This window comes from Lygodium microphyllum, chromosome 3 (assembly GCF_053477565.2).
Source record: "Lygodium microphyllum isolate KBCC chromosome 3, Lygodium_microphyllum_v1.1.10, whole genome shotgun sequence".
Classification (NCBI taxonomy): domain Eukaryota; kingdom Viridiplantae; phylum Streptophyta; class Polypodiopsida; order Schizaeales; family Lygodiaceae; genus Lygodium; species Lygodium microphyllum.
Window position 1 is genome coordinate 51348245 of NC_141137.1, and position 14720 is coordinate 51362964.

At 43.2% G+C, this 14720-nt stretch overlaps 1 pseudogene; it reads left to right on the forward strand.

The window, feature by feature from the left end:
* The first annotated feature begins 12535 nt into the window (after positions 1-12535).
* Positions 12536-14720, forward strand: part of LOC148038318 (mannosyl-oligosaccharide 1,2-alpha-mannosidase MNS1 pseudogene) — a 116510-nt pseudogene continuing 114325 nt past the window's right edge.

The window sequence follows — 14720 nt, forward strand, 5'->3', positions numbered from 1 at the left end:
CTTCATAGCTTCCAGGATGGTGTTAAAAGGGGTTGCCATTGATTGGAGTACTTACCTGCTTACGAAGATGGACCAACATTTTGTCAAAGTGACCAAAGAGAATGTCACAAATGTCACTTATGGTTCCTATTTATATGCTTTCTTGATATACTTAGGCCTTAAGAAGGGTGTGCTTCCCCCTCCTCCATCTGATCTAGTTCCTCCTCCTCCACCTTTAGAGGACTCAAAACCTATTGACATAGAGGATCTTGATTCCCCTCCTCCATTGGTCATTCAGCGGAAGCGCTTGAAGCGTGTGGCAGATAAAACTCCCCTAGTCATTCCTTTAGTCACAGTTCCTGCTACCTCTGGCCCTTTTCCATCTATCCATATACCTTCTACTTTTCCTGCTTATCAATTGACACCTTTCCTAACTGATTCACTTAAAATTTCAACCACTCCTTCTTTAGCTTATTCCTCCTTTTATGATTTTTCCTACCCATCTCTTCATCCTCTTTTACTTATTCCATTTCCATCTCCTGCCACTTCTATTTCTCAACCCCCTCAGTTGGTTAGTGGGTACGAAGGATTTGATCAGCTAATTCCAAGAAGAAGAGAATGGAGCTCAACTGATTCTCTCACGGGACCACACATTAATTGGCCATTAATTCAAGGGGACTGGACAACTGCTAGTCAAGCATACCAGAATTACCTCCATTTTGCTCACCAATATTCACAATCTCTAGATCCTTCAGTGAGATTGACAACTCATTTTGCTTGGTATCTAGCATATATGCATAGGCATTCCCATAACGATCAAAAGGCCATTCCAAAGCTTTGTATGAATGTCAATGTGAACATTGATTCCCAACAGTTGGATGTCCTATATTTTCATGCCCTATGTCTACCTAGCAGATACCTTGTTTTGCTAGAAAGGATGTGCTGCCTTCACTTCTTTCAAAATCCTCCCAAGACATTTGTGGATGAGTCCTTATCCATGGACCTGCTCAACAAATTCTTGAATTGTCTTATAAAAATCCAATGTATATACTTCTATGGACTGATTTTCAGCTTGATTTTTTGTCCGAGTAGCTGCATATATTTCAGCAGGGTTTCTCAACCCAATTAGTGAAACTTTTATTCGTCATTAGGCCAGAGTTTTCTAAGAAGAATTCTTCACGTAGGGCTTTTTTGAATGGAGCCCAATTCGCATCTTGTTGAAAAAGACCATGGATTCTCTCTTGAAAACCATGCTTGGCTATTTTGGCAAAATAGCGACGCCATGCATGTTGTGGTATACCAAAGAAGAGCATTTTCTCAATAGACAAGCGAATAAAAAAAGAGATATGGATGATGATGTTTGGATGGAAGTTGATGAGCTATGCAAGTCTACCATTATCTTGTCACTCTTAGAAGAGGTCTATCATAATGTTGTTGAAGATGAGAATCAGAGTGCATGGGATTTATGGGAGAAGATTTAAGAGCTTTATGCGCAGCAGAGTCTTGCGTCACAGATGTATTGGCTGAAGCAGTTAATGGACCTTCATATGAAGGAGGGGACATCCCTATCATCTCATTTCAGTCAGTTTCATGCTATCATGAAGAATGTGTTGTCACAGGGTATTGAGTTCAAAGACAACTTGCACCCATTTTTTTTGCTTGGCACCTTGCCTGAATCATGGGATGTCTTCCGTACTGCCATATGCACGAACAAGCTTGATGGACTGAAAATCAAAGATGTTGAGAGTGCTTTATTGACTGAGGAAATCAACACGAGAAACAATGATGCTTCCCACTCTTCACATGCATTGACCATTAGAGGTGGTAGACATAGCAAGCATGATAATGATCATAAGGGTAGGGACTCTCACAAGTCTAGGTCCAAGTCACGTGGCCACAGTAAGTCCCGTGGATGGAAGTCTGATATTACATGTCATTATTGTGGGAAAGCATGACATATTAGGCTGCAGTGCCATAAGATGTGCGATGATAAGCACAAGGAAAATGGAAAAGAGAAAGTGTAGGAAAAGTCTTTTGAGCGCAGTATTGTACCTGAAAATCTAGTGTGAAGATAGAAGAGGTTAATGTCATGCAGGCCATTGATTCAGATGGAGATTACATACTTGCAAAATTTTCATGCGATGCCTTACAGTCTTTTGAGATACATTCTATGTATGCGCAGTGTTGGCTTTTAGATTCGGGTGCGTTATTTCATGTGACACCCTCTAGAGATTGGTTTCATACCTATCATACCATCTCTGGTTTTGTGCGTCTTGGTAATGACATGTCTCTTGACATTGTGGGCATTGGAGATATTAGGTGCAGCTTCCTTCTAGGAGTTCTTTTGTTTGCATGATGTAGGCCATGTACCTCCGTTGACTCGCAGCCTTATGTCAGCTGGATACCTTAATAATGTAGGGTATTTTGTGTCTTTTGGAGACTCTGCATGGAAGATTACTCATAGCAAGCTTGTGCCTGCAAGAGGTGCCAAGTTTGGCAACCTCCCTTACTTGTATATGGAGCTACCTTGGATCATGTTTTACTTGTGGGTTCTATTCCTCATGTATCCCTCTGGCATTTTTGTTTGGGGCATATATCCCTTAAAGGAATGAAAATGCTCCGTGCTTTGCAGTATCTTCCACCTTTTGACTCTTTGCATTTTGATTCTTGTGATCATTGTTTGTATGGAAGGCAGACTAGAAATACACATAAAAAGTCTGGTAAGAAACACATGGGTGAGCCCTTGGCTCTTGTGCACTTAGATGTATATGGGCCCATGCCCTGTCAGTCCCTCGGTGGGGCAAAGTACTTTGTTACTTTCATAGATGATTACTCACGTCAGGTTTGGGCTTATCCCATAAAGAGAAAATCCGATGTCTTAGACACATTTCAGCATTGGCTTGCATTAGCAGATAACTAGTCTGGGAAAATGCTAAAATGCCTAAGGTCAGATAATGGGGGTGAGTATGTATCACGTGCTTTTGAGTAGTTTTGTGATGAGCGGGGTATTAAGCGTCAGTTGACCGCCCCTTACACCCCACCCCAGAATGGTATGGCTGAATCTTGGGGGATTCACTAAGGTTTATTGTATGGTACCATGTGAGTGTAAGGGAGGGGGGTTATATACGGGAAGTAAGGTATATTTTATAAGGTAAGGTCATGTAAATAGGGGGTAGATAAGGGGTATTTTCATATATTTCTTACATGTAGGTGATGTCTCCTTATTACTGCTAGTGAATCCCCCTTGGGCTGAACGCATGAATAAGACCATTTAGGAAAGAGTCCGTAGCATGCTTAGCCAGGCTGGCTTACTGCATCACTTTTGGGCTGAGGTAGTCACTACTACAATGCATCTCATTAACAGGTCGCCTATCAGTGGCATTGACTTTTAGGTTGTAGAGGAGGTATGGATAGGCAAGCCCCCCTCTTATGATCATTTGCGTGTCTTTGGATAAATGTGAGACATTCTCCATGTGCCCAAGGAAAAACGCAATAAGCTGGATCCTAAAAGTGTCAAATACATTTTCATTGGCTATGGAGATGCAGGAGAGATGGGTTAAAGTCTATAGAATCCGCAGGTGTGGAAAGTGATCTGCAGCCATGATGTCATCTTTCATGAGGACAAAATGCATATGCAGCCTAAGAAAGTGGTTGAGGTACGTAGAGTTATCTTTTAGGAGGAGCTGCTTGCTCCCATTTAGCCCACTCCACGGCCGGCTAGATAGCGTGCAGCATCACCTGATGCTCATGGCCTAGATGTTGGACATGTTGATGTTAGACATGATATCGGTCTGCTAGCAGACCCTGGGTTGAGGCATTCTACTAGAGATAGATGACCTCCTGACCATTTTGTGCCCTCTATGGATTATGTACTGGTTACAGATGCATGAGAGCCTCTCACTTATGATGAGGCTATGCACATGGGTGATTGTCACTCTTGAGAGAGGGCTATGTAGTCTGAGCTTGACTCATTGGATAAGAATCATACTTGGGATTTGGTTTCCTTGCCTCAGGTAATAAGGCTTTGCCATACAAGTGGGTGTACAAGCTGAAAGGTACCCCTAGATACCCCAAGCCGGCATACAAGGCTCGATTGGTTGCTAAGGGTTTTAAGCAAGAGCATGGTATTGACTTTGATGAAGTCTTTTCTCCTGTGGTCAAGATGGCCACCCTACGCTTAGCCTTGGTTGCACAGCTTTACATGGACTTATACCAGATGGATATCAAGACGCCCTTTTTACATGGGCACTTGCATGATGAGATTTACATGGAGCAGGCTAAGGGCTTTACAGACCTTGGCAGGGAACACCTAGTGTGCAAGCTAAAGAAGAGTCTATATGGCTTGAAGCAGGCATCTCGAGAATGGCACCATATATTTGATGCATTCATGCAGTCACAGGGCTATAGCCACAGTGCTATGGATCCATGCTTGTACACGAAGAAAGCTCATGATGGTTCTTTAATAATTTTGGTACTCTATGTGGATGACATGCATTTAGCAGGGATGGATCATGAGGAGCTAGATGCTCTTAAGGCTGAGCTCAAGAAGAGTTTTGAGATGAAAGATCTAGGACATGCCTCTCACATACTTGGTATGCGCATTACGTGCGACATATCTCAGGGACTCCTTTATCTGTTACAGAGGGAGTACATTCATAAAGTCCTTGAACGCTTCCATATGCATGATGTTAAGCCTATTGATTGTCCATTACCTTCTCACGTGAAGGTTTCACATGCCGACTTTTCGCAAACAGATGAGCAGAGAGCCAAGATGGCCAAGATTCCCTATGCATTAGCCGTGGGTAGTCTTATGTATGCCATGATAGCCACCCGTCTAGATATTGGTTTTGCAGTTGGGGTTGTGGAACGTTATATGGCTACACCTGGCAAGAAACATTGGGATGCCGTGAAGGGTATCATAAGGTACCTGAAGGGCACAACATATATGTGTCTTTGCTATGGCAGTCAAGATACAAGAGTCGTGGGGTACACTAACTCTGATGATGCAGGACATGCAGATAGTAGGAAGTCCACTTCTACCTATGTGTTCACTTATGCTGGAGGGGCTATCTCTTGGATGTCCAGGCGGCACAAAAGTGTACGACTCCCTTTCTACTACAGAGGCCGAGTATATTGCAGCCACATAGGCTTGCAAGGAGGCTATTTGATTGAAAACCTTGGTATGACAGATGCTATGCCTACACTGGATTCGGATTCTATGAGTGCCATTCAGTTGGTCAATAAACCGGTCTTCCAAGCGAAGACAAAACATATTGAGATGAGGTATCACTTCATTCACGAGGTCGTTGAAGGCAAGTCTATTGACCTTGTTAAGATTCCAACTGAGCAGAATCCTATAGACTTGCTCACGAAGAGCCTCACTACAAAGTGCTTTGCCTTCCTCAGGAGATTGATGGGCGTTGGATGAGATGACGTCTTTTTCCACATCCTGTTGTACATGTGTACATGTTGTATTGTCTTTTCTATTTCTCTCTCACTGGGGTAGATTTTCCTTTAAGTGGGAGGTTGTTGGGCGTAAAGGCGCGTCCGCCTAGCCACCCGTGTATTACTACACTTTACTACACTAACAGTACCCGCCACTGCACATTGCAGGTGGTGGGCGCCCGTCATAGTCACTTATTCTTTATTCTTTTAGTGACAGTTTGAATAAAGGAAGGCCCGGCCACACATTGTGGTTGTTGGAGTTCCCACTTTGAGTTTCACTCTCTCTCTTGCTCTTGCTCTCCATCCACCATAGCTCTCACTACCAAGCTTCTTCCTCCTGGGTTCTAGTTTCCTTTCATATCATGCAATCCACAAACGGACAAAGAGGGACCACAAGAGGAGTAAGCTTAAGAAGACTAATACTTTCAAGTCTGGGGATAAGGACATAAAGTTTGATTCTTACTCCGGTAAGAGAGATCCTGCTAAGGCGTTAGCCTTTGTCATGCAATTTGAAGTTGCCTTTTCTAATGGTAATTTCTCAGAAAAGTCCAAGCTTAGGCATGTAGGCATGCATTGGAAAGATACCACTAGCAATTGATGGTTGACTCTCATTTTGGAGGGAAGGAAACCTACGACTTGGAAAAAGTTCAAGAAGAAGTTTTATGCTCAGTTCTTGCCTCCTTATTTTGAGAATGATGTCAAGAAGGAGTGGGATTGGCTAGGCTAGAAAGAGCATGAGAAGGTCACTAGTTGTGTGGGCAAGTTTTGGTCTACTCTTCTCAAGGTTACTTCTTTCATGGATATCAACAATGAAGAGAAAAAAAGGAAGTTTGAAGTTGGCCTACTCCCTCATTTACATAGAACCATGAAGGTGTATCCACATGAAACCTTATCTCACATGATGGAGTCTGCCATCATAGCTGAAAGTTTGCATACATTTGGTACATCTCGAAAGTTGGAGATGAGTTCTTATAGAGCTAGATAAGAGCAGCTCTATGATGAACCAAGAGACAAGACTAATCAAAGAAGACCTATCTTTACCCATAACCAATATTCAAAGCCAGAGGGTTAAAACAAGAAGTGCAAGTATCTCTTATCCTCTGAGATACAAAAGTACAAAGAGGAAGGAAGGTGGCACATGAAGCCTGATTGTCCTTACAAAAGAAAGGAAGCAAATGTGGTTAAAGATCCTCCTCCGCCATCCTCAAATTCTATTCTGGATGTGCAAGCTAACACTCATTAAAATGAGAAGAAAAGACAACTCTTAAAGGGTTGGGCGACACTCAACAATCAACAAGTTTTGATAGTCTTTGATCTAGGGTCCACAAATAATTTTGTATCAGCAGATACTGATGAAAGACTACAAATTCCATCGAATCGATTGGGAACACCAATTGGATCAAGTTAGGCATTTGAAGGACTTACAACCAATTCTACTCCTATCCACAGGAAGTTGAATCTTAGAATTGGGGATTTCTAAGTCTCAAACTTTAAAAGAACCCCTCTCTTCAATTGATCAAGCCACACATGATTTTGTTAAACAATATGAAGGTTGTTTTAGTGATTCACTCCTAGGAGAGTTACCTCCTAAGCACCCAAAATATCACACAATTGATCTTATTCTAGGCAGTTCACCACCTAACCAACCGCCTTACCGAGTAAGTGCAAGTCAGTAATAAGAGGAGATCCTAAAACAAGTAAACAAACTATTGGAAAAAGGGTTAGTTCAACCTAGCTTTTCTCCATACTGCTCTCCACTCTTTCTTGTTCAAAAGAAAGATGGTTCTTTCTGTATGTACATAGACTACAAATATTTGAATAAGATCACAATCAAGAATCGTTTTCCTATCCCAAGGATAGATGATATCTTGGATAAGTTGCAAGGGGCTGGTATATTTAGTTGCATTGATCTCAAGAGCGGCTATCACCAAATACGGATAGCACCTTAAGATGTTTATAAGACAACTTTTTGTACAACGTTTGGACTATACGATTTCTTAATCATGCCATTTGGTTTGACTAATGCACCCTCCACATTCAATCGAATGATGGAGAGAATTTTCATATCTTACTCAAAGTTCACAGGTGTCTTCTTTGATGATATTCTAATATTTTTACGGTCTGAGGAAGAGCATAGAAAACATCTATCTATTGGTTTTCAATAGCTTTGCAAGCATAGACTACAGGTCAATGCTAAGAAGAGTGAAATTTTCCTTTCAGAAATTCATTACTTGGGCCATATTATTTCTCACAATTTGGTGAGAATGGATCTTGAGAAGATTAAAGCCATTGTTGATTGGCCTAGACCTACTTTTGTACATGAAGTTAGAAGTTCTTGGGTCTATGTTCATACTATAGGAGGTTCATATGAGGTTCTGCATATGTTGCATCTCGTCTACATGACCTTACTAAGAAGCAAATGTCTTTTCATTGGGGATCAAGGCAACTACAAGCCTTTGAAAGAATTAAGTTTCTTGTGACTCAAGAACTAGTTCTCATAGTTTTGGATCTTCAAAAACCTTTTGAAGTTCACTACGATGCTTCTGGGGATTCCATTGGAGCTGTGATTAACCAAGAGCATCATGCAGTAGCATTTGAGAGCCGATGCCTCAAGGATCATGAGCTACATGCTCTAATATATGATAAAGAGCTTATGGAAGTGGTACATGCTCTTCAAGTATGGAAACACTATTTACTTGGTGTAGATTTTGTTATTAAAACAGATCACCAAAGTCTAAGATACTTCCTCACTCAGAAAAAGCTCTCAGAGAAACAAATGCATTGGGAAAATTTCTTATCTATGTTTCATTTTCAAATCCTTCATACATCTGGAACTAAGAATGTGGTAGTAGATGCTCTATCATGACAATCTCGAGTGAATGCAATCACAACTGTTTACTATAACGAGTTTATGGATTTACCCAAAATGTATGCAATTGATTCTGACTTCTCAACCATATGGGATCAGCTTAACTCAGGTCAATTGATTACACCTTACTCAATTCGAGATGGTTATTTGTATTATCATCAAGCAAATTATGTAGCATGACCATTGCGACAAAAGGTAATGGATGAAGCACATGTATCCCCACATGCTAGACATAGGGATATTCTACCCACTACTCAAGCATTGGAAAGATATTTCTTTTGACCCACTCTTAGAGCTAACATTGAAAGATATGTCTGCGAGTGCAAGCTATGCCAAAAATTAAAGTATGATAGGCATAAACTACTTGGTCTACTGAAGCCATTATCTATTCCCAATGAGCCTTGGGAAATTATAGCCATGGAATTTATCATGGAGCTTCCTCACACACAAGCAGGCAATGATGCAATCTAGACTATCATTGATAGATTGAGTAAGCAAGCTCACTTTATACCTGTGCAAAAGACAATCAAAGCCGATCATATGGCTAAGCTATTCATTGCTCATATTTTCAAGCATCATGGCATGCCTAAGTCCATTACAAGTGATTGAGATCCCCGCATAACTAGCCTCTTTTGGCAAGCTCTCTTTGAGAACCTCAGGACAAAGTTAAATTTTTCATCCTCTTATCATCCTCAAACGGATGGGCAGAGTAAAAGTGCTAATTCTACTATTCTAGACCTTTTGAAATCCTATGTCTCTGCTTATCAAAGAGAATGTGAAAAGTATTTGCCTTTAGTAGAGTTTGCATACAATAATACGGTGCACTCTAGTACTAGTAAGGCACCCTTTGAGATCAGCTATGGTAAGCCTCATTTACCACCCATTCTTCTTACGTACGAAGGATAAGATCTTTGCAACAAATGAGTTTGATAGAGACATTGATACAACTTTCACTTAAGTAAAAGCTGCTATCCAAAGGACACAAAGAGAAGCATAAATGCAAAGCTGATAAGCATCATCGTAAGTTAGATCTCAAATTGGGACAATATGTTCTTCTTAAGTTTGAGAAGGCTCACTTGAAGAAGCAGAAATGTCAAAAGGATAAAGTGGTTAAGCTTTCTAATCGCTATTATGGCTCTTTTAAGATCACAGTCCAATTCTTACAGACGAGTTTCCAAGGATGATGAAAATCACTCAATTCTAATAATTTTGGTCATGAGGGGTTGCATAGACTTCTAGAATGTAAGAATAGACCCTAATGAAAGATTGTGTATACCTGGAATAGAAAATAAACTCCAAAATATAAATCGATAAACAAATCAAACCCTATTGCCTTGTTATGACATCAAAAATCCTAATACTTATTTTTCTTTTTCTTTCTTTGTTTTTTTCTACCCTAATGCATCCAAACCACAAAGCAAACACCTACACTACTCCAACCTATTTTTCCAAATCCAAAAAATCAAAAATCTACTTGCTAAGGAGATCGAATACCTCTTCAAACTCCCTCGCTTCCTACCTATCTACCTCAAGCACCAGTTCAGGGAAAACCCTACTTCAATGCTCGATTCGAAGTGCTTGCGTCCCTATATTGGAAAACCTCCAATGGAATCAATAAATGAAGATTTATATGAAATAAAAGAAACAAAATAGTTCCTTGTGCCTGAAAGAATTTTACACCATTAGGACAATACTCTAAGGTCAGGTAAGGTATTACGGAAGTATTTGGTTAAGTTTAAGAATTATCCCCCATTGGATGCTCAGTTTATGATTGAAAAAGAACTACAAGACTTTCCAGATCTTCTTAAGGACTATTGTTACCGGGTTTTCCATAGCACACAGGAGTAGAAAATGGAAAAACTAAGGAAATAGCAAAAAAAGGCGCCTTGACCGGTAACCAGACCTTGAAAATTTTAAATGAGCGGGCACGACCCTCAGAAAGTCTCGGTATCACCCCGAGACAACAAAAGAGTAAAAGGACGCACCATTAAAGTGTGGAAGCGCCCCCGAATCCTTGTAAAAGAGCACCAAGCTCGCTCCTGTGCAAAGTGTATGCATTAGTTGGGAATAGGATAAATTAGAATGGTGGGAAATGGGAAAAAGGGCCTAGGCTACGACTGGCCATGTAAAAAAGGGAAAAGGGGATGAACGCCCAAAAAGGATTTAGGGCTTTGTATATAAAGTTGAAAAGTGAATGAGAAGCTCATTCTTTGGTGTGGCAAAAGGAGTCTTCTTCTTCTTCTCTTCTTCTCTCCTTCTTGCTTGTGTGTGCTCTTGAGAGAGGGAGTGTGAGAGTGTAAGGGAGTGAGTGTGTGTGTGGGAGTGAGGGATCAAGAGGGTCAAACTCTTCACCACCTCCTCTCCTCTTCTTCTCTTCTCTTCTCTTCTCTTCTCTTGCGTGCGTAGCTATGGAGGATGGAGGAGGCTTGAGGATGCTTGAGCTAGCATCAAGAATCGTGGAGCTACTGGAGTGAAAGAGAGAGAAGGGTACTCAATCAAGTATCAAGGTAAGCTCACTACACTCGTAGGATTGACAGCGCGTCGACTAGGTGAGAGATAGCCATTAGAGCTCGCTTGGAACGCTTGAAACAATAAGCGGTCCGTGGGTCTTGGTGGTTGAGCGAAAGCTCCCACGTTTTGGTTCCATTGTGCTGGGACCACGGATTCAAGCTTGAGCACTTGCGCGCCTCATATCAAGCATCAAAGTAGGGTATTCATCCCCGAAACGGAGCTTGAGATAGGTAGGAAGTTGGGTGTTTTTGATCTTCGAAACAGGTAAGTATTTTGGGATATTCTGGTTGTTTGATGATTGGAAAACATGGAGAAATTAGTTCAGTTTTTTTCTTTCGATTTGTGTTGCGTTTAGAGTAGGTTAACAATAGGAAATCGCACCCGAGAGGCATAGGGTTTGCTGCTGTAAAACAGGGAGAAAATCAGGAAAAACATGGGAAAAATGGAGGAAATGCGCATTTGAATGTATAGGAATCGCAAGGAGAGTGATCGGTGACATCCGGGTAATGTCCAGCAGGGTTATAAGTTCTTGAAGGGCAAGGGAATCCTCATTTGCAACCAACTGAGAGAGAGAGAGAGAGAGAGAGCTTGGGCGACTCGTTCGATAGATCAGGGCAAGGAGTGACATTGCTATCGGCGATCCCCAGGTATATAGATCTCTCCCCCATCACTCCAACATCATTCCTAGTAAATCTTGTAGTCTATAATCATCGATGTCTTAAGATTTTGGACGAATTTGTGCTCGAAAGTGCGTTCGGGCCAGCGGAATCGGACACCCGATTCATTGTCCGATTCTCAGAATCGGATGCTCGATTGAACCAACCCGTCCGATTTGGACACTCGGACACTCGGATCAACCCCGTCCGATCGAACTTTAAGCCCGATCGTCCGATCAAGGAAATCGGACTCACAAATTAGGACACGTCAACAATCGGACCACAGACCTGGTCCGATCGGACCACTTGTCCGATTTTCAAAAATTGGACACCTAACCCCCGTCCGATTCTGTAACTCGGACGGCTCAACTCGGACCCACCTGGTCTGATTCCTAGAATCGAACCACTGGTAAATCGGGCGTCCGATTCCCAGAGTCAGACACACCTTAGGCAAAAAAAAAAGGAGAAAACATAAAAAGAAGACCCCTACAATCGACTGGAAGCACAATCCGCTCCAGGACAACATGGCAAATGCATTGTAGGCAGTTCCCGACGTAGGAGTCAAGACCAAGGGACATGGGGACAATGCTGGAGCACTCCCCAGTGACCTAACGCGCTGAGAACGGAAGTCCAATTGAAGGACCTATGATCGACCCCCCTAGTGAATGGAAGAAGCAGCGCAGACCCTAGAACCCGCTAGAACGGCCAGGACCTAAGCAACGAAGCTTATCAGGCCTGAAACAAGCGAGAGTGTGTAAGACATTGAGGAATTGCTTGCTGCACTCACATCGAATTTTTGCACTTGAAGTACACTTAAGAAAACTAGAAGCCTGATTGGCCACAACTGCACGAGAAACGACACACTTATCGAGTGACCATAAATTGAGGTTTGTATTCAATAACCAAAGGAACTCACTCAAATAAACCACTCAAGGAAGCCACCAATAGGAGAGGACCCAATACATAGACAAACAATTGAAGCGCAGGGTAGGACCAAGCAAGGAGCACCAACGATGAGGATCTGTCAAGCCTATTCACCCTAGTCGACATTATAGTGGAGCGCAAGAACTCAACCATGACTAAAGAGAGCTCCGACCATCGGTCTAGTGAGGAGCTTGATTTGAACATATTTCCAGATGTTATTCAGCCTGGTGAACAGTTACGACGCACACGCCCGGTACGAGCACCGCGACAGGACAGCAGATGCAATCATTGCAGACCTAGAGGAGGAGAGAAGGCTAGCCTGCAAGGCATTGCAAGGAATAGCTGATCATAATAGGGATCAACAGGCTAGGAGCCAAAGGCAAAGCATGGAGCTGCATGAGGTGCAGCGAGTGCTGAACTTGGCTGGCCGAAACCGAACGGACCATGAGAGAGCACTAGAGGGAGACTTTGAGCGAGCTCCTCATGAAACAGCTGCTCGATAACACCGTAGTAGAGCAGAGTGCCACCGCACTAGGGACGTCTATGCTTGCAGGATTAGGGGCAAACCAAGGCTCAAAGAGCCATGCCAAAATACCCATTGTTGCCAAGCAACTCGATAAGTACCAACCTCATGACGACCCATACAGCTTTGTTGAGCAGTTTGAGCAAGTCTGCGAAGCCAACGGCCTCAACGACTAGACTCAACGTTCACAAGCATTCGGGCTTTGCCTAGGCGACAAGGGTAGGACGTGGTATACAAGCCTGGATACTGTAGAGTGAGCCAACTTCAATAAGCTGAAGGATCTCTTCGTCAAGAGATTCGTCAAGCCAGGATACTTCGATAACCTGCTGGTGCGCTTGATGAATGCCAAGCAGAAAGAGAAGGAGAACATCAATGGCTACGTCACCCATGTGAGGAGTCTCTTTAAGAGAATCCCTCTAGGCGACAGAGCAGTTTTGACTGTATTCATCAGCGGAATTCAAGACAAGGAGTTATATAAGGCATTGGCAGGCAATTCAAGCCTATAGCGGGACGTGGTGGCTAGAGTGTTTGAGGAAGCCATCTGATTCGATGACCAGCTGAAAGAGCGGAGCTCTAGGAGCTCAAATCTAGAAGTGACCAACCCGCGAAGCTCAGAGAGAACATCAGCCTCTAGTGAGCGGTCAATCCCATCATCCCAAGATAAGGGGAAGGCCACCGAGACAGACCAAGGTTGGCTGAGGTCAAGATGGAATTAGCCAAGCTACAAGACATGTTGAGACGAACAACGCGTCCGCACATCCAATGCGTGTACTGTGGCGGAAACTACTTACCGGCCGAGTGTCAAGACCCTAGGTCAAGACCTTATGCTAACTGCGGTAGGTTCGGCCATGATGTCGCACATTGTAGTTTACCAAGAAGACTTCCATACTCGCAACCCTACAGCCAGCCTTATCTAGCAAATATGCCACAACCATTCTTCGGAAGGGGAGCCCCATTGGCTCTTCCCGCGCCTAACGATATGAAACCAGCCGTCCCTAGAATGGACATAAATCCTATAGGCATTCCTAGACCGCCTGGTCCTTACGTGACCCACCCACAGAGCGAGGCTCCAGTACACTACGTGGAGGAGCCGACTGATGAAGAGACCTACATATACCCTTACATCTCACACGAAGACATGGGCAACGTGGTCCTCATGGATTATCAACCCGTGCTGGTGATGGCATTAGGATGAGGACGAGGTAGAGGCCTAGGAGGGCAGCCGCAAGATCCGATCACTTGTTGGACTTGCAGACACCCCGGTCATGTCTCATCATGTTGCCCTGAAAGAGAGCAGCAAAATAGGGACAAGGCTGACCAAAGATGTGCAAAGTGCAGAATCACCCATCTTTTCATAGACTGCCCAAAGCGAAAGCCGTCCTCTAGCTCAGCCAACTTGCCATCCGTCCCATTGGGGCTGTTTGGTGTCGAAAACACCGATGAGAAGGCCACACCTTTTCCATTGCGGGTTATGACCCAAGCCCAAACGAAGCAGGCCGGCATCTCTCTGCCAGGACCTAGCAATCTTGACGCAGTCTCCATAGGAAAGAAAAGCCGCAGGCAGAAAAAGAAGAGATCGGAAGCTAAGGTCGCACTAAAGACCGAGAGTGCTATGACTCTACCTGCGGAAAAGAAGGTTTCAGACACGGAGGCAAAGACTTCAGCCCCTAAGACAGCTGAAAAAGGAAGCGCTAAGGTAGGGGAATACCCGCATCCGAAGCGACAATTAGAGGCCATAGAAAAGGTGAAGGAATGGATGAGGGAGGATCAACAGCATCTCAAAGATGCTGAGCCCATCATAGAGGACAAGATC